We start from the raw sequence: 19,043 nt of genomic DNA on the forward strand, positions 1-19,043 counted from the left end.
CCTTATTTGTGTCTGCACTTTTGGATTGAAGCTTCAGCACATGACACCCATGGAGACGCTAGGATCCGGGGACAAAAAAAAAAAAAATATGCCACTTCGGTGTGGAACCGGTCCGGTGGAAAAGCTCCATAATTAGCCAAGAGGTGCCTAGTGATCAACTGTCAACCAATCCAGGATGCACCACACCTTTTGCTGGGATAGCCTCCAGTTCCTCAATACATTAATGAGAACATGTGGGAAACAACAAAGTGGCTTTTCCGGCTATTTTTTCTGAGGTTTAGCTATTTTTTGGTCCATGGGCAGTAAACGGACCAAAGGCTGTAACTTTCCAACCACTGGTCTAAAACAATTGACGGTAGGTTGATGACTAGTCTTTTACACTCCAATAACCCCCAGACGCACTGAGTTGGCTGAGTTGGTTTACAAGGCCGCCGATCTTGGAAAAGTTTCGGTGAATGAAAGGTTCCCAAAGTGGCGAGGTATTCACAGGCACTTGACAAGCCCACACAGATCGGCCTTCACACGGCTTTATGTAAGCGCAGAGTGAGAGAATGAGAGACAAGGCGAGTGAAAGACAAGTGGGAAGAAAAATCAAGGTGAAATCGCAAAAAGAGACAAAGAATATATATGGAAACGATGAGTATTCAAAGCCATCTCACACTCCTTGACCAAAGATAGCCTAAACAGAGTTCATTATTCAAACCGCTTCTTATATCTATTAGAAACGATTACACAACGTACTTCCTCAATGCGAGCATTACACTACCTGAGGTCTTAGTTACAAGTATGCACTTCAACAAAAATACACGCCTCTCCTCCAATCGAAGCCCCTACATTTGGGGAGGGGGGAGTAAATTATTATAACCTTGCTTATAGTTCGCATTGCTATAATAACGTGCTAAACACATTTGAACTCACTTGATAAACAAAACAGCAGCAACTGCAGATGTGAATAAATATCCCACTCTCTGCACAGTATTCAAAAATGATTAACATTCGAAAATCTGAGCGGTGTGGCCATTCCATGAAGTTGTCTAAGTCCATAGTAACGTTCTAGAGCAGAAATATGGAACCCCGGTCCTCGAGAGCCACTGTCCTCCCTGTTTTCCATGAGTCCCTCCTCAACACAGCTGACTCAAATGCTCTGTAAAAGCCTGATAACGATCCTGTTCATGAATCAGGTGTGTTGGTGGAGGGAGACATGGAAAAGAGGCAGGACAGTGGCTCCATAGAGTGTCGTGATTTATTAGTCCGAGAATCCTCCTCCTAATATTGACATCTTTCCTGTTTTTTATTTTTTTTCCTGTTAAACGTGTTCCCCCTTTGACCATATTTTTAACATTTGTTTCTTAACTCAGACATTTTTTGAGAACTCTCGACAATTATTTCCCGACTATCAGTAGGTGATAGAGACAGAGCACTGCCGAGAGTATTGAAAAGGTCCCTCAAAAAAAGGTTTATAATTTCCTGTAGATGTCACAAGAGGGCAGCAAAGCACTACTTTTGTCTTAATAAAAGTCCTAAGCTCACTTCATCATAGTTCTACCAAGATAGTGGCAAAGCACTACTTTTGTCTAAATTATCTCCTCAAACCACTTCAATTTTGTTCCTTGGCACCAAAATGCCACAAGATGATAGCAAAGTAATATTTTTTTGATTAATTATTTATTTATTTTTTTGCTTTGGTCTAAGCACAAAAACAGCAAATATGCGAGTTTTTCACAGAATAACAGAAAATGGGTAAAAAAAAAAATATATATATATATATATATATATATATATATATATATATATATATATTAGGGGTGTCACGATTCGCCAACTCCACGATTCGATTTAAATTTCGATTTTGGGGTCACGATTCGATTTTTTTTTCGATTTTTTTTTTTTTTTTTTTTTTTTCGCTCCCCCACTTTATAACACAGAGGCATATGCTTCTGTAGGCTAAGGCTAGTCTATGATCATTGGTTCTATTCATTGTACAGTAAATCTTATTTCAAAAGATCGGCTACATATAGGTGATGCAATTTCCATATTATTTTTGTGTAAATTTATGTAATATATGATAATTGACATTAGGCAGGAATGATCAAATTCAAAGAATTTATTTACAATATAAAGTTAACCGTCTTGTTCTTACTGAAGTGTAAAATAAAAAATAAAAAAACAAAAACAAAAAGTCACAGTGGGTGCCTGCCATCTATTGACTGTTTTTGGTTACAACAGTGTGCTGTGCGTTCCTCTTAAAATAATGTGCAACAACAACAAAAAATATATTGTATCCAAAGTCATGGAACAAATACAGCCTGAACAAACTATATCCCAACATTTACAGTTGCTGGGCATACTGTAGCGTGGTTCAAGTACACTAATTAAATGTTTGAATCCAGCGTTTTCCAAGGCTGCAGGTCTGCTGCTATAAATAGACCTATGGATCTGGCGTTTCGCGCGAGCTGAAGTGTGTGGAAGTTTCACTGTAAATGAGGATGAAATAGTTGGTTGGACCGTTGTTTTCCCACTTCTAGTTGAATTTGATAAATCTAAATCTTTGTGATGCCTGCGTAAATGTCCCGTCATGTTTGTCGTGTTTCCCGTTGTTACGGCTGGCGGCTCGGGCCCGCCGCCGGCTCCGCTCCCCTAGTATGTATGTGTGTGTTTGTGTCGGCTGGTGCCCGTATAATGGTACTTCAGTTTGAATGCGCCAGCGCGACACTCTGATTGGAGGACTGTGCCAGCGCGACACTCCGATTGGACGACTGTGCCAGCGCGACACTCCGATTGGACGACTGTGCCAGCGCGACGCTATTGTGTATCCGTGTATTATACCCCTATTGGTTATTGTTGTTTCTCCTCCGTTCTGTCAGTTCTGTCAAATGCGGTTATTATTTGTTCACCTTCCACTTTCACTCCCTTGTCAAACCCCTGCCTGACATTTCAATTAAAACTACTCAGATGTTAAAGTCGACCCGTGTTTATCTACTCTATATTTTCTGTTATTGTGTTACTTCCCTTCCCCTTGACGAGCCGGGCGTAACACCGTGGCCGAGTACAGTACGCGCACATAGCATATCTTGCAACTGTGGTCTTTTTATCGACAACGTGAACGTTGTCGACATAACTCACCGGGAACGCAAAATGTTTCCAAACTGGTGACGAGAGAAGCGGGAGCGGAATGAAGCACCATTGCTGTGTCTGTCCGCGCTTGCCATCATGACTGCAGGAGAAGTCAGCTAACAAGTGCCGTTAGCTAGTAGCTGAATGGCTGCGTCTCATTTGCTTTCCTGGGAGGTGGCGGTGGCGGCGGGCGCGGGGGGGGGGGGGCATCGAATCGTGTGTCCTCTCTTCTATTTCGATGCTCGAAATCGTGACGTAATTTCGATCGATTTCGATAAAAAATCGAAATCGTGACACCCTTAATATATATATATATATATATATATAATATATGAATTTACTGAACTACAAAAATGTGGGAGTTTACTGTGTACATTTGGAACATTGGCTATAGATGTACTGAGAAAGAGTGAATATTTTTTTGTATATAGAAGTCATTCTTAAAACTCATTCACTGCCAGCCATTTGAGAGAATTTCAACATTTTCAATACCGATGTGATATTACGCTCAATAATTATATATAAACCAAATCTACAAAATGACAGAATAGACTCCCTACATTTTGTCCCGTCCCGTTCTTTTATAATTGACAGTAGAAAAATGTAGGTTTGCCAAAATACAGCCATTTCTCCCATGGACTCTGAAACTGTGTTTATTTTGTATAAAATGGGGCAATGATGTCATCTACCAGCGGTTGGGCATCAGTAAAGTTGTTTCCAAGTTTGATATTTACTGTGGAGCATTGTCAGATTAGCCCCCATTTATCTCCGCTCTAAAAAATACAATTGACAAGTATACTTGTCAAACGCAGTGAATGAGTTAAAATTACAGTTTGTATGTGGGTGTTGGCTCACCTGATGCGTTTGGTTGGACAGGAAGATCCAATGAGGCTCTCCAAGCAGTGGCTGGGTTTCGGGGCACTGGCTGGGAATCAAACCCGCACCATCTGCAATACAGGTGAACATTTAAAAGATATTGCAAAGTAAAAATACGTTTAGATTATTGAACAAAGTTTAACACTTGTTTTTGTTTTTTCCAGAGGGGAATGCACAAACAGAGCAAGTGGTGAAAGGTTGTCAAGATTGGGCAAAATGCCAGGAAAGCTCTCCGGCTGCAGAGAAACTTTTCTGCTTGTGGTCGTTCCACTTACTCATCAAAGCGATCCTACATGAGACGTGTGTGTTTGAGTGTGTGTTGTTAAGCAATGAGTGGGCAACTTTGACCAAAAATGTAATATATAATATAATAATAATTCTTGGCTTTTTTTTTTTCTCATTTTGTTCCAATTAAAGTCTAACTGGTCTTCTCTTGCTCGCAGATATTCTAATCTCAAGGGACTTGAGGTTAAGTAAAGGCTAAATAAAATAAAATGTGAAAAATCTTGCAATTCATCCTCATAAACGGCATGTGGGCCCGGTTTGTTTTGTGTTTAGAGCTCATCCATCACCTACAGACTCGCACAATGGAGGTCAGCTAAGAGAACAATGAGGGTGTGAATTTTAATTAAACGAATACATGTATTGTGTTATACTCATATTCAGCATTCCAAACGACAGCTTTGTTTTTCGCACCGTGATCCCTTTGTTGTGTTCGCTTGGCTGACTGTCAGTTAAACTTTTTGTGGATAAAGTTTGGCACTCTCTCAAACACTGAAGTTTATTTTTATTGACTTCATTATAGACTTGGAATAGCAGCTAACTGTATACAAATTAAATCAGGCAGCAAGACTAAAACTCATAATTTCACCGGACACTTTATTCTACACAATCTAATTAAAAACGAAAGACTAAAGGACTGATTTACTAAATGGTTGAGCAGGCAAAACTGGGTGCAAACTTGATCGCTCGCACACTCGGGTTCTGTCAGCCAAACATAAACGGTTGCCCAGCAGTTCCTTTTGCACATTCTGGGAGGAGTAAATGCAAATACTAAACTCAACTCAACTCAGATCTATATGAACAGTACTTGGCAATTTTTGCATGTGCAAAGTGGTATGTCAAAATGACAACAAATTATGATGACAAATTTTGCACCTTTAAACAACATGTCTGAAAGGCAGGTGCAATGAACAGGTAGAATGAAAAGGGTTCCAAAATAGCACAAGAGAAATGTGAGAAGGCGGGAAGACTTTTAACAAACATTTTGAAAGCTAAAAACATCCAGCAATGCAACTGGAACTTTTGGCAATCACAAGAAGGCATCATGCCTTATCACCTATGACAAACCCAATTTTAACTCTTTTTTTTTTCTATTCTTCTTCTTCTTTCTTTCTTTATTTTCTATTTTCTTGTGACTCTTGTGACTGTGTCATTTCATACTTTGATACTTACAGTGTTTTATGAGCTCCACTTTGCAGTACGCACAATTGCAAATATGATTCTACCAACTCCAAGTTATCCCCTTGGAAGTAATCCCCTGGAGTCAAACGCACTTCTCCAGCCGTCCCTGCCACGCCTCAGAAGGATTCTTCCGGGATCCTCATCAATGTCACGTTACAGTTTCACATCATACTGCACGCGTGACGTGGGGATTGTCATATTTTGAGGTCACTGTCAAAATAAGCTTCTTTCGGAAATGCAGTGTATGATATGTTGCTTGCTGCTGTGCCTTATTAAACTCGGAAAGAAAAGACTGCAGAGGGATAGAGATGTTCTAGTTGTAGGCCAACCGGTCCAGGGTGTCCCCCGCCTACTGCCCAGAGCCAGCTGAGATAGGCTCCAGCACCCCCCGCGACCCTTGTGAGGAGTAAGCGGTCAAACAAATGGATAGTTGTAGGCCATCTAAACTGATAATCCTTAACTCAAGACTACATAATATGCTGCTTGTTGTTCTGCTTCGCTGGATCCAGAGAGACAAAAAAAGAAAAAGAACAATCTGTACCCACAGATCTTCAGAGAATTAACATCACGTGATATATTACAATATGACGCTGTCATAGTTTTAACAAATTTACCAGAGAGAAACAACAGCGCCTCTCCAGTTTGAGCAAAGTGAAGTATTCATTCCATTTTGTCTCCGTTGCTTCCTCCACCCAATTTGTACTTCCAGGAGTCTTAAAATGTATGTGACACACTTGGGCCAACAACCTAAAGATCAAGAATTTTTTGTCCAGCTTAAATGAGCCTGATTGAGAGCTTAAGCCTTGTCTACACTTGTAAACATCTTTTCCATTTTCCTTCAAAATTCACAGAAACAATGGCGAAATTCAAGAAAGCAGCAATACAGGATGATATATTTGCTGTTGAACATCGCCAACGCCGCCCAATTTTTCTCACCGAGACTCCCACACCCTCCCCCATTGGAAGGTATTTGGATCCCCTTTAGGATCCACCAATCTGCTCTCCCTTTCTAATTTAACAAATTGTTCAGACATGTCACAAAATAGCTACCATTTTTCATTTTTGTGGGGACATCGATCAAAAGAGCCCCTCTTTTTCCATTTTTTCCCCCTTCCTCAATGAAAAGAACACTTTTTTTCAGTTTTTCAAGTAAACCTAATGAAAGCTCACCCTTTATTTTTACAGAAACATGTTAATTTTCCAATACAGCACAATCCCTTCTCTAAAAATGGAACAGGCACGAGTGACCTGCATTCTCTATTATCACAAACTGGTGCTTGGCCATGTGTATGCATGGGTGTATTGTGGCTACTTGTACGTACCTGTAAAATCTGGTCCAAGCACAGTTGCTATTTGGATAAATGTCACCAACTTCTTGTCCTTGTGTTTGTAATTTTTCATTGTTGTGTTGTAAAGACAAACATGCTTCTTCCATTAAAGTTTGTATTTCTTCAAATGCCACTTCTTTCCCTGCTTTTGGAGGCTGCCATTTTGTCCAGCTACTAAATCACATGATCACAACCTCAAGCTGATTGGTTAGTTTTTGCCAAACTCCAGAAAGCATTTTTTGCATAATGAATATGTGCAAACAATTGGAAACAAGTTTCCTGTTGTTTGGTAATATCTCCACTATAAGCATGGATCAATATTAGTTTCTGATGGTATGATAACTGTGAGTAAAAATATTGCAGTAACATATTAAAATTAGAAAATTATAGAATATTTAGTCCAGAAGAAATATGTAATGTGTTAAGTTTAAATAAATAAATGTTAACATTCTTCTGTTTTAATTCTTTGTAGTAAGTCACATTGTTGCAATACTGATGGGTTATTTTTTGAACAGACTCATGTGGTCCTTAGGGCTAACTAGTACCCACTGATAACTGTTTTATGTTATATTTTTTTTAGGACAATGCACTTTTACCAAGCAGCCCTTCTTAGACATCCTCTCCAAAAAGAAAAGAAGATCTTAGTACCGGTGATAGTCAGTTTTTGTGGTAATTGAACGTTTTTAAATGTGAGCTAACAAAAGTGTGCTAGTTTAGACAAGGCTTCAGAAAAGTGAGCCCGCCCTCATTCCACTCCGTACACTGGTGGACCAGTTGCAAGAACAGATTTTGAGTCTGGATTTTGTGATCATGATGAGCTCGGGATGGCTGTACTTCAATCTCTGAATCTAATCAAGTTTAAAGGTCATTTTTTGGTAATAAATGTATTTAGAAACTCCACAAAAACAATTGAAATTCATCCCATCTGTTGACGGTATAGTAGTCCCATTTCTGAGTTAATATAGGACTCAAGTTTTCATACCAATTCCTGTTAAAGTCTTGTGAGTAAACTGATTTGGATTCAAACGACTTTAAATGCACCATAACTTTTACTGCAAAGTGGTGACGATGTGTCACGTGTCCCTCTTCTTCCCACAGTGCCGGGGAAACAGAAACATTACGTCCGCAGAGCCCTCAAAAATAGGTCATGCTCTCTTCTTTGAACTGCACCACTCCGTTACGTAAAATTCACCCCGCTCGTCTTTGTAGCGATTCCCCGTTCTCGTCGGCACACTGTCATCCAGACGCATCGCACCTGAGCTGCGGAACAGCATCACAACGCTGTTGACACGTGAGTTCAGGAAAGGGCTGTTAGCCTTTACAATGAATTGCTAAATTCAGGAAGAATAAAAACGACATTGGAGCCACAATTTAGGTGTAGAAGACGGATAGTTGGGTAGTATTAAAGACTTTTGAAAGTACATGATATACACTGCTTGCTATCACATAACATGTATTTATGTTTACGTCACATGATCGGCGATAACTTCAGGATTATTGTTGACCATCTACATTTATATGCTTCTTCTGAATCATCTTGAACATGATATTTGTCTACAGATGTGGTGGGACATCTTACCACAGTTGATTCAACCTTTAGCTCACCGCTCCATTTCACTTAAACAGGGCTTATGTGCTAATCACAGATAGAAATGTTGACGGTGTGTGTGTGTGTGTGGGGGGGGGGGTTACAGATGAAAGCGTGGGAGATGAGAGGTCATCTTAATGTCACAGAGAAAAAGATGCTTGTGAAGCCGCCAACCTTTAGCATCGATTCACCTGCCAGCATGATGTCCACTCACAAGCGCTCATAAACGAGAACAGTGTGACGCCAGAATGACTCGCATAATCTTTTCTGTGCCTTGACATGTCAATTCAACAGAAAGGAGCATTTCGTAGGTGTCTAATTGTCATACATTTTATTTGATTTGAATTTATCAATCAGTTTGAATTAATGAAAGAGGAAAAGAAAAACAATTACACAGGATTAAGTGGTAATCGCACCAGAATGACGTCATATATTTGGGAAATGGGTTCTATCTATAGTGCTGCCTTGAGCTATTAGTATAATGTATTCTGTAAACAACACAAAACCCTCATATCTCAAATCATCTTTTCCCACTGAAATGCATAGAAATGTCATTAATCTGTTCCAGAAAAAAAAATATTGTGTATTTTTAGGATGAGAAATAAGACTATAATATTGTAATTTATTTATTTTTTTAAATAGACGGCAAAGACATATTTATATGGAATTAAAAAGAATGAATCTGTTGGGGGGGTTTTTCACACTGAATTAATTGGATGGCTATTGTGCTGTTCCGTCTGTTATTCCCACCTTGGCCACTTGGGGCACATATATACAAATATAAGGCACAGCTATAATATTCATTGATCAGTCTACAACTCTGTCATCTTATGTGTATATCAATATCAAGTGTAATTCTCAATGTTTGATGTTTAGGCTGAGTGCAAAACTGGGACCCCCCCCCAGTGTATTTAGTTTCTTGTCTCCCCGCTGTCCGTTGTCGATTCATTGTTATTTCCTCCTGACATGCTGCCCGATTTTCGCCCCATAGTTCCTCCCAAGTTTGACTTTCCTAAGTTTGTTTGTTGTTTCTGACTAGTACCTCGTTTACCTCCTTGTTTTGTTCCCTTAAATCCCTTTTTGGCTTCACCTCTGACCTCTGCCCTGCTTCCCTGCATTTGGGTCCACCACCACACCTCAATCATGACAGATGTACTGTATACCCTTTTTCGCTCTATTAGCTAATATCTTTCAAATTGACGTAGGAGGAAACGTTCAGTAAAAATACTTTTTACTTCTACTCATCAAGTACATTTCAGAGCCTGTACGTTCTACTTTTGCTCACTTTACTTACACAAGTAATTGAATGTCAGTACTTTCCCCATCTGTGATTGTCACATGAAATTAAAGTTTTAAAAAATGGGGTGGGGAAAAGGCACAACAAACAACTAATTACTAAGGCTATCAATGCTGGGCATCTGAAAAAAAGACGACAAACTTAATTGGGTGATGGTCCAATCCATTTTCTAAGCAGTGTACAACATAAGAGCAGGTATCAGTGCACTTGTAGGTTGTTCAAACAAAACAGCGTTGACTCAAATGGCTGACTCACTGATGCACTTCACAACACACGCACACACACCCCGACACCCGTACACACGGGCCCACAGACGCACAAATAGCCAAAAAATAAATTCAAAATTAAATTAAAATCCCGCATCCAACGTCCGAGCTTCCTCTTGGATGAAATCCAATCACACGTACACAGAGCGAACAAATGCCGTATGCAGAGAACCTTGTTTACAGCTAACAGAATTCACTCTTACGAGTTATTGCATCACCTCGACACACACTGCAAAATTATATTGGAGCTATTTCACTCTCAACACTCAGCACTGATTGCAATATGTCAAAATCAAAAACACTGCTAGAGTTCTTTTGACATCCTTTTCTACTGCAACTCTCATTCTATTAAATCTATTGTATTAGCACCTTAATGAGCCACACTGCAACACTTTATATTGTACATGCACTAACTGCTGTATAATGAAATCTGCGTTTAATGTACTGAAACCATAACAGCGACATAACTAACAGAGGCATTGTTCCTATAATGTATTTTCTAATTGCTTCATAATGCGCTGTTTTGATTCAGTTGTGATTTTGGGGAGGCAGGGATGGATATTTGAAATAAATGAGGCGGGTCAAGAAAAAAAATGTTGTTGAATATACAGTGGAACCTCCAAAGTCAAAAGCCCCTTAAATGTTTTTGGCCGTTTTAGGGCCTGGTGGTTTTCATTATTATAACTCCCGAGGAATTAGTCGGCTTTTGCAGGGCCCTAACATTGGTAAGACAAGTATCCTGGCAAAAGTGTATGTATTTTAGGTGTGCCAAACAAAACCGGTAAGAGTCACTCACATATCCTGGGGAGAGACGTCACACGTGCGTGACGCAAGCAAAATTGGTATTGAGCATGTACGCAAATGCTTCAAGCGGCGATCGTGGAGGATTAGGTCGCTTCGTTAGAAACTAACATGACCAAATACACCTCGAGAGAGAGATCCTCCTTCAGATGAGGACGATGCAGTGGCGCATGGCGTGTCTTTAGGCACGAAAAAAAAAAAAAAAGTCTAAGTAAAGCCTGCTGCCACAATGCTGTTCACAACATGCGCCACAACAACACACCTGACAGTTTTCTCCTCTTCACTTCAAAATAGTCAAATGATTATTTGGGATATGATATTTTCTTGCTATTTTAAGTTCCTTTTTGTATCTCTGTAAATCAGTTTGTGTTGCGTTTTTAATGTATGAAAGGAAATTGATTTTGATGTGTTACACTAACAGCTATCACTGTTTTGTTTGCAACCATTGTACATTAAATACATTTAAATTAAATACATTGAAAGGATTTCTTTCAGTGTATGTGCCAAAGGCCAACTTCAAAATAAAAGTCCAACCAATAATGATGAAGATGCTTTGTTAAGCTTTTATTTTGAAGTTGCCCAGTTGAATTGACTTCCATCTGTTCACCTGAAATTGCTGAGTTAAATATATCAATAATTCCGGTTTGAGTAGTTTACTGTCATCAATTTAGTGTCGTAAAACATGCATCTGTGATCGTCAACGAACACTAGAAATAAGATGACGGATTGTCCGTACTAACACACACTCATAATGTCACCTCTGTGATTAGCAGCCAATATGGATGCCAATCAAGCTATGTACTGTATGTTCATTTGACTAGTGTCCCTTTATTGTTCATTCCAGCGTAATGGGCGCATAAAAGTACTGTACAGTCATTTGTCAACTTGATATGATATGATATGATATGATATATGATATGAGATATGATATATGATATGATATGATATATGATATGATATATGATATGATATGCGATATGATATATGATATGATATGATATGAGATATGAGATTATATCATATGATATGATATACCATATCATATGTCTAATTATGTGACTTACGATGAAGTTAAGTACTTGCCTTGTCTATTTTGCCACACCCACTGGACATTTCCTGTAAAACAAAATATAAAACAAAGATAATTATACATTGTATATTTAAACCAAGCACAACAACTGTGTTATGTGAAAATGTAAACATCTTTAGATGTGCAAACAAAGCTAGACTTGTTGTCATGACCATTTCTAAACACAAGTGATAGTGACAAATTCAAATAGAGCATTGACCAATATTCAAAGATAGATTATTTATTATCTATGAAATATAGACAAATTTATTTTGTTTGGTTTAATTTGTTGTGTTTTATTCATTTTTTCCTTTCGGATACATTATTACAGGTTACTTTGATCACATCACATCATTTGCACCATTGACATCCGCAAGAAGGGCTAACAGGTAGAAGCCATGGCTTAGTTTGGCCTACTTAGTTGAGACAGTCGTCTTTAATTCTTTATATTCTATTAAGTAGTCTTACTACTGTATGTTTTTAAAAAGTAAGATTGTTTTATATATATATAAATTATCATGTCAGTAAAACGTTTGTCTGGGTTCTTTGGTCTGCTTGAACAGATTAATAGCATTTCCATTTCATTCAATTGTGAGGTACACTGCAACTTTACATGCAACCGCTTGAAGTTACAAGCATGTTCATGGATTGAACTGAACTTGTAAGTCAAGGCACAGTTCTAGGTTTCAAGCATCTTGCAATATGTTGCTACATAACTGGGAGCATAAGTGAGCATTATATTCCATCTGTTTGCATTCATATACGTATCGTAACTAATCAGCGTATTTCGTTTACGTCAAGCATGTATTGACAGGGTTTGACTGATCAATGCATTTATGCTGCAGTTGCATTTCTAAATATCTGATACGTGTCCTAATTTTATCCATGTTTGGAAAAAGGCCTGATTCCAATTTGAGGATATTCGATCTCATGCATTTTCTTCTCTTTGCAGTGCAGTGGCACATATTGGCACTTCGGATTTAAACAACAACGGAAATGTGTCATGATTGAACCACAGAATGTAAATCCATCTGAGAATGGATTGTATAGCAGACGCCATTCTACTCCCTTCTCAAGGCTTTGAAGCGTGTTCACACACTTAAATCATCACCTTCCCCGTGAAGATGAAAATCATTAAAAAGAAAATGCAGTGTATACTGTACATCCAGATTAATATGCAGCATATTTTTCGATCATGTGATGATTTCCCGGAGTATGTACAGCACCAAAAGCAAACTATACAGTACGAAGTATTTATTTGGTGATCCTTTTCCATTTCAATTCACAGTGAATGCTTTTCCCCTCTCCAATTTTAGAACAGGCTTTTGTTCATCTCTGTGGAAAGTGCCTCACTGCATATGAATTAATGAACTTCCCCAGTAGCGCGTGAGTCACTTGCCATCACAAAACACTATAACCCAATTACTCAACACAGCCCAATTTCTTATTTTTTAAATCCAATTGTCGTGTCTGTGCGTATTTATAACCAGGAAAGAGTCACGGAAGCTTCGTGTTTCACCTCTGCGAGAGCGACGCCACCCCTGAGGAAACGCTGTTACTTCAAGGTCGTAATGCTCTGTGAGTGTTCAGAACTTGACCTTAAGTTGAGGTCAGAATGTTTTTCTTAGAACTGACTGTAAAAGTACTTTTACCTGTGCAAGAGCTTTGGTTTTTTGTCACACTCTTGAGCTTTCATGTTTTATTGTTTCTTTTTTTTCTACTCCTAAAATAATTCTAAAATATACAATCATTTTTACTTTTATTTACATATTGGAAGGCTACACAATAAAACAAATACAGTACTATTTCCAAGGGCACTATCAAAATGATAATGGTAACAGTAGTTTGGCATTACTGTACTGTATTTTCTTTTTTTTAAAAGAATAAAACAGTAAACAATCAAATAATGTCACCCACGGAATAATATATTTCATAATTGTTTATTTCGTCATTTATCATAATAAAATCTACCATATTATGAATATTTTTTGTTCATGATCTGTATGGGAAAAAAAAGTTTTTGTTTTTTTTATTATTCTTACTGTTACTAGTAGTAACATAAGATGCCTCAATAAGTTATTGCACTCAAAATAGTAAATACTCAACCATTACATCTAAGCAAACAATGCAATATTTTCTCTCACATACAGAATATTGTTTTCCTTTTTTATGAATAGCAGTGCTCTACTCATTCTTTACACTTGTATGACAATAATGAAAAATTCTACTTTTAAAAGCAATTATAGTGAAAAGAGTGAGGTCAATACTGGTGTTGGCCCTCTTGTGGCTGCTTTTGGATCAGGAACTAAATTAGAGGAATAGAAAATTGCTATTAATTTCATATAATTCTAAGGAAAAAATGCTATATTGGCATATGTAGTCATTTCTTTAAAATTATAAAATTATCCATCACGGGGGGGGATTTTGTGTATCAAGAGTACTCGTGGTATCAGGGCTTGGTATCAGTATGGGTGACTATGAGGAGTACTCGTACTGGTATCGGTCTGAAAAATAGTGCTACCAAACTATTGGAATTTTCCATTATATCCTATTGTATGATAGTTTGTTTTTTTTTCACATGAAGAAACATTCCATAATGTAGCATTTATTGTCAAACACTGGCAATCTATTCACCTGTCATGTCCACTCCACTATCTGTATTCATGGCATTTATATAACATAAATTCCCATCCTACAATTGGATGGGCTGATTCATGCAACTCATTTACATTTTCCCGATGACCTTCCATGCCCCCTGCAGTCCCACGCATTCCTAAATACAGGCTGCCGTGTCCACACATACGTAGGACAACAGCAGAGAAGGGAGGGGGTGGCTAGGATGAAGCAACACACACACACGTAATGTTGGACATGAATATATATAAAAATAAAAGAAAAGGAAATCTACAGAGGTCCCTCACAACTCAAGCAGTAATAGCAAGCCATCATAAAATTTTTATTCATTTTATGGATGAATACCATTCATAACTGTAACACAAATTAGTTAGTCACAAATTAGCCAAATTCAATAAGACATTCAAAATAATAAACTCTATAAACAATCAAAGGTGAAGAGTGCTAATAATTTAAAAAAAATAAATAAATAAATAAATATATATATATATCCATCCATCCATTTTCTTGACCGCTTATTCCTCACAAGGGTGGTGGGGGGTGCTGGCGCCTATCTCAACTCTGGGCAGTAGGCGGGGGACACCCTGGACTGGTGGGCGTACAGTATGCATCTGGCACTTAAAAAAAATTATCGTAAAATGCCTCCCTGACATTGCCGATTAGCCTGGGTTACATTATGCCTCCTCAAACACGTTTCCCGCTCTCGGTCTCTCTCTCTCTCTGCGTGATCTGCCGTGAATGTTGTGCTGCAAACGGCAAGCACTGCTGTCATGATCGAGGATGCGGCAGGTTAATGCATGCTTTCCAAAAACGTTATTTGCGTCACGCAAACGCGGTGTGGCTATTTGCGCTGGCGATAGTGAATTAGACGCTGCATATCAATGAGTCTCATTTGCATTGGGGTGGGCATATTTTGCGTCAAATGTATGCAAATTACCTCATTTACATACGCGCAAATAACACCGGCGCACCGTGATGCAATTTGTTTGGCCGCGCGCTTAGTGACGGATTTCCCCATCTGCGCATGTTAGTGAATTAGGCGCTCGCAGATTGCTCCATTTTTGCCGGTTAGCGCGGTGCAAAGGCGCCGCAAACCTTTAGTGAATAGGCCCCAAAGTTGCTAAGTTGACTGTGCTTTTGAAAACCATCGATTCTCTGTTTTCGACCATGTTGGTGGAACCAGTTCACGACGATGGATAAATATTTAATTTAATCAAGTTGAAATTAATCAAGTCACTTTTTATGAAACAGAACATGAATATTTAGACTGAATCATACGAAAAAATCGTACAGCATTCATGCTACGAGTTGTTTAATTCGCATTAGGATCATAAAGGAGTGTTTGGAAAAATATTCCCCCTGCAAGAGGTCCCTAGACCCCCAAAAAGTTTTTCAAACCCTCAGGTGATCGACTTGTGCTTTTTCTCATGTATCCAAGCAGCACTCATCACAGTGGAGTTGTGTTGCAGGCCGGCGCCTACACAGCTTTCACGCTTGATCCCTTGTTGTGCAGACAAACTCTCTTCAGCTTTAAGTGGAGGCAGAGATCAGAAGCCACTTGTGACAGGCTTCGCTTCCCTTCTTATTTTGCCTCCCGGTTCTTTTGCCCCGTATGATCTTTTGACATCCAAGCTCTATTATGCACTTGTCCTTACTTCTTGGAAAATACCCACCTTTCTCCGCTGCGTTTTATATTTTCATTTTCTGAGAAGCTACTCAGCCGAATCCTTTGCATAGACTGTGGGAGGGAGATTAGTGTTGTATCAGTGTGTGTTGGGAGGTGAAGAGGAGATGGAGAGAGAGGGAGAACGAGAGACAGAGAGGGGATTTTTCCGATGCCGTTGAGACGACAAGCAGGAATACCGCCATTGTCTAGCGGCGTTGGACGGGGAGGTGTTAGACCAAGGGACACTGTGTGTATTCCCTCATTTATCACTCTATAAGCCTAGACTAAGACGCTATGTAGACAAAAAAAAAGTCCTCAGAGGGACACAGGTCTTAATTAACTAATCAATCAACAATTGGATAGACACCTTCAGCTCCTTTCTGAATCCTAATTTCGGATTAGAATTGTACACTTGTAACTGCAGTTTGGGGAGGCCAACAAAAAAGCAATGAGATTGAAGTGGAAGAACCCAACTGCGGTGACCTGGAACAGTGATGCAGAGCCCACGTCAGTGAACTCTGGACACAATCCCCTAATATGGACATCTATCAGAACAAGAAACACAAAAACTTCAGAAAACCTGTGCCATAAAAAGGCACACAACAATAATGTTTGTATGGGCATCACACTGTTACTGTGATCAATATTGAAATCTAGGGCTGGGAATCTTTGACTGTCTCACGATTCGATTCGATTACGATTTTTGGGTCTACGATTCGATTCAGAATCGATTTCGATTCAAACAATTTTCAATTCAAAATTATTTGATTGACAAATGATTTCTGCTTCAATTTACAGATATGCACAACATTGTCATGATCTACTCCAGTCTGCTTTGCAAGACAAAATGACAAATAGAGACATTAAAGTGTCTTTTTTTTGTTTTGTTTAAACATTCATTAATTTTGTATTATAAGTGTCTTTTTTTCCACAAAAACAGCATGTGGGCTAGAACTGCCTTTTCCCCTTCTTCTTCATTTCTAATTTAAATCAAATCCATTTTTGGATATTAATATCGATTCGATTAATAAATGAGAATCTCGATTCTTTTATGAATCGAGTTTTTGGCACACCCCTATTGAAATCTGCTGAATGTTGGCGTAAGCGTATCATCAGACTTAAGAACTACATACAGTGCGTTGTTTTTGGTGCCACTCTGCGTCCCGTGAACTTTGTAAGTCGGTAGTTTATGAAGTTGGCTGAATTTGACGTGTATTAATGATGGTATAGGTGAAAAATTACACTCTCCATGCTGTCTCATCTATGGCGTCTTCTCAATTAAATACATAACTAACATCATAGTATATCACTATTTGTTCAGCTATTGGTGAGCTAAACTGTCAAACTAACCAAGCTATCTTAGTGTCATAGTCCACACAGCTAGCTTCCCTGCATCTAACAGCTGAAAGTAAATGTCGCTCATAGATGTTCTGTCTCTTCTCGGCAACTTTCAAACCTCGCACGTTGCTATTGTTTTTCTCCTGGTTTCTTTTTCCTGGTTCCTTTGGTGATATTTGCTCAAGGAGCTGCCTCAAACCTTGTCTGTAGCATACTGAGGGGCCATTGTAGCTTGGCTTGCTAGATTGGTAGCACACATAGGCCTACATGACACAAGTCAACTTGAGTCTCATGAACGCCAAGTCAAAGTCAAGTCGAGTCTTCTATAAGACTTTGCCAAGCATGTCGCAAGTCATAAAATTAGTGACTTCAGTCGAGCTGGAGTCCAAGTCATGTGACTTGAGTCTCCCAGGGACAGTCCTCCAATAAATACGACCACATAGGTCGTTTTGAAAAGGTGCCAAATTACGACCAAGTGTTACGTATTTTAGTTTAGCGACCTCTAACGGCCATGTTAAATAGTGCAAAATACTAAGGAGAGTTTTGAACCCTGCCCATCTGGTTTAAAGACAAGTGTTTATCTGACTGAGCTATTCGTCAAGTGATTGTTTTAGTGTTTACTAGGGATGAAACGATAAGGGCAATATCGTGATAATGTGATATTAAAATTGCCACAATATCGTCGTCGTCATGTTCACATCTGTTAAAAAAAAAAAAAGGTTGATTTCCATTTGTGCAGTTCTAGCACCCTCTAGTGGCTAGTTCATGAGTGCAATTTAATTTTCATTAGGGATGTTTTGGCCTTCTATGTTTAAAATCTATGCTATTTGTCAGATAAAGGGGAACCTAATTTGCTTGTGAAGCGATCAAAGTGTGCTTGCATCAGCAAGTAAGTGCCTGAATAATGTTATTAGAGATTGTAGGTGGTTTATATGCATTGCTGTTATGTACAAAAGCACAATATTGTGCTTTTTTTTTAGTATGAGCACTTTTTTTTACAATATTGTGATCTTTTTTAAATATCGCCAACCCCCTCACAATATCGTGATAACTATCGTATTGTGACCTTCATATCGTGATGATATCGTATCGTGATGTTTGGATATCGTTACATCCCTAGTGTTGACTACATGTGTTGTAACGTCCAACCTCACTGTGCCTTTTCTCCCATGTAAAGACATAACGTGTACTGTACAACCTCACTGAAACACTGAAAGCCTTATCCTAAACCCAACCATTAGTCCGTGACGGCAAATTGACATACATGTCAAGACTAAAAATAAATACGGTTACCTCAGTAAGGTAGATGTTAGTCTCTTGCACAGAAGATCCGGATTTGAGTCTCAGTTTTGTATTTCTTCGCTATTTAACACATTCACTGCCAGGCCAGCAAAAAAAAAATTGACATTGACGTCTTTTTCCGTCAATGGCAGTGAATGAGTTTACATGGCCGATAGAGGTCGCGAAACTACAATACGTACACTTAGTCGGATTTTGGTGCACGGTAAAATGACCAATATGGTCGTTAATGTTGGAGGACTTGTTGGTCTGCCACCTCTGGTTACCACCATACATACATACTGTATGGCTGAGAGAGCTATT

The 19,043-nt window shown here is 38.8% G+C and overlaps 1 long non-coding RNA gene across 1 annotated transcript in view; it reads right to left on the reverse strand.

The window, feature by feature from the left end:
* Positions 1 to 3,783: 3,783 nt before the first annotated feature.
* The window catches only part of LOC144030121 (uncharacterized), a 115,003-nt gene continuing 99,743 nt past the window's right edge, over positions 3,784 to 19,043 (reverse strand). The window contains exons 4-6 of the long non-coding RNA XR_013287196.1: positions 11,818 to 11,850; positions 3,970 to 4,061; positions 3,784 to 3,887 (exon numbers count right to left, since the gene is read on the reverse strand). This is a non-coding gene — a long non-coding RNA (uncharacterized LOC144030121). The remainder of the gene's footprint in view (positions 3,888 to 3,969; positions 4,062 to 11,817; positions 11,851 to 19,043) is intronic.

The sequence above is a fragment of the Festucalex cinctus genome, chromosome 11, assembly GCF_051991245.1.
Source record: "Festucalex cinctus isolate MCC-2025b chromosome 11, RoL_Fcin_1.0, whole genome shotgun sequence".
Lineage (NCBI taxonomy): Eukaryota > Metazoa > Chordata > Actinopteri > Syngnathiformes > Syngnathidae > Festucalex > Festucalex cinctus.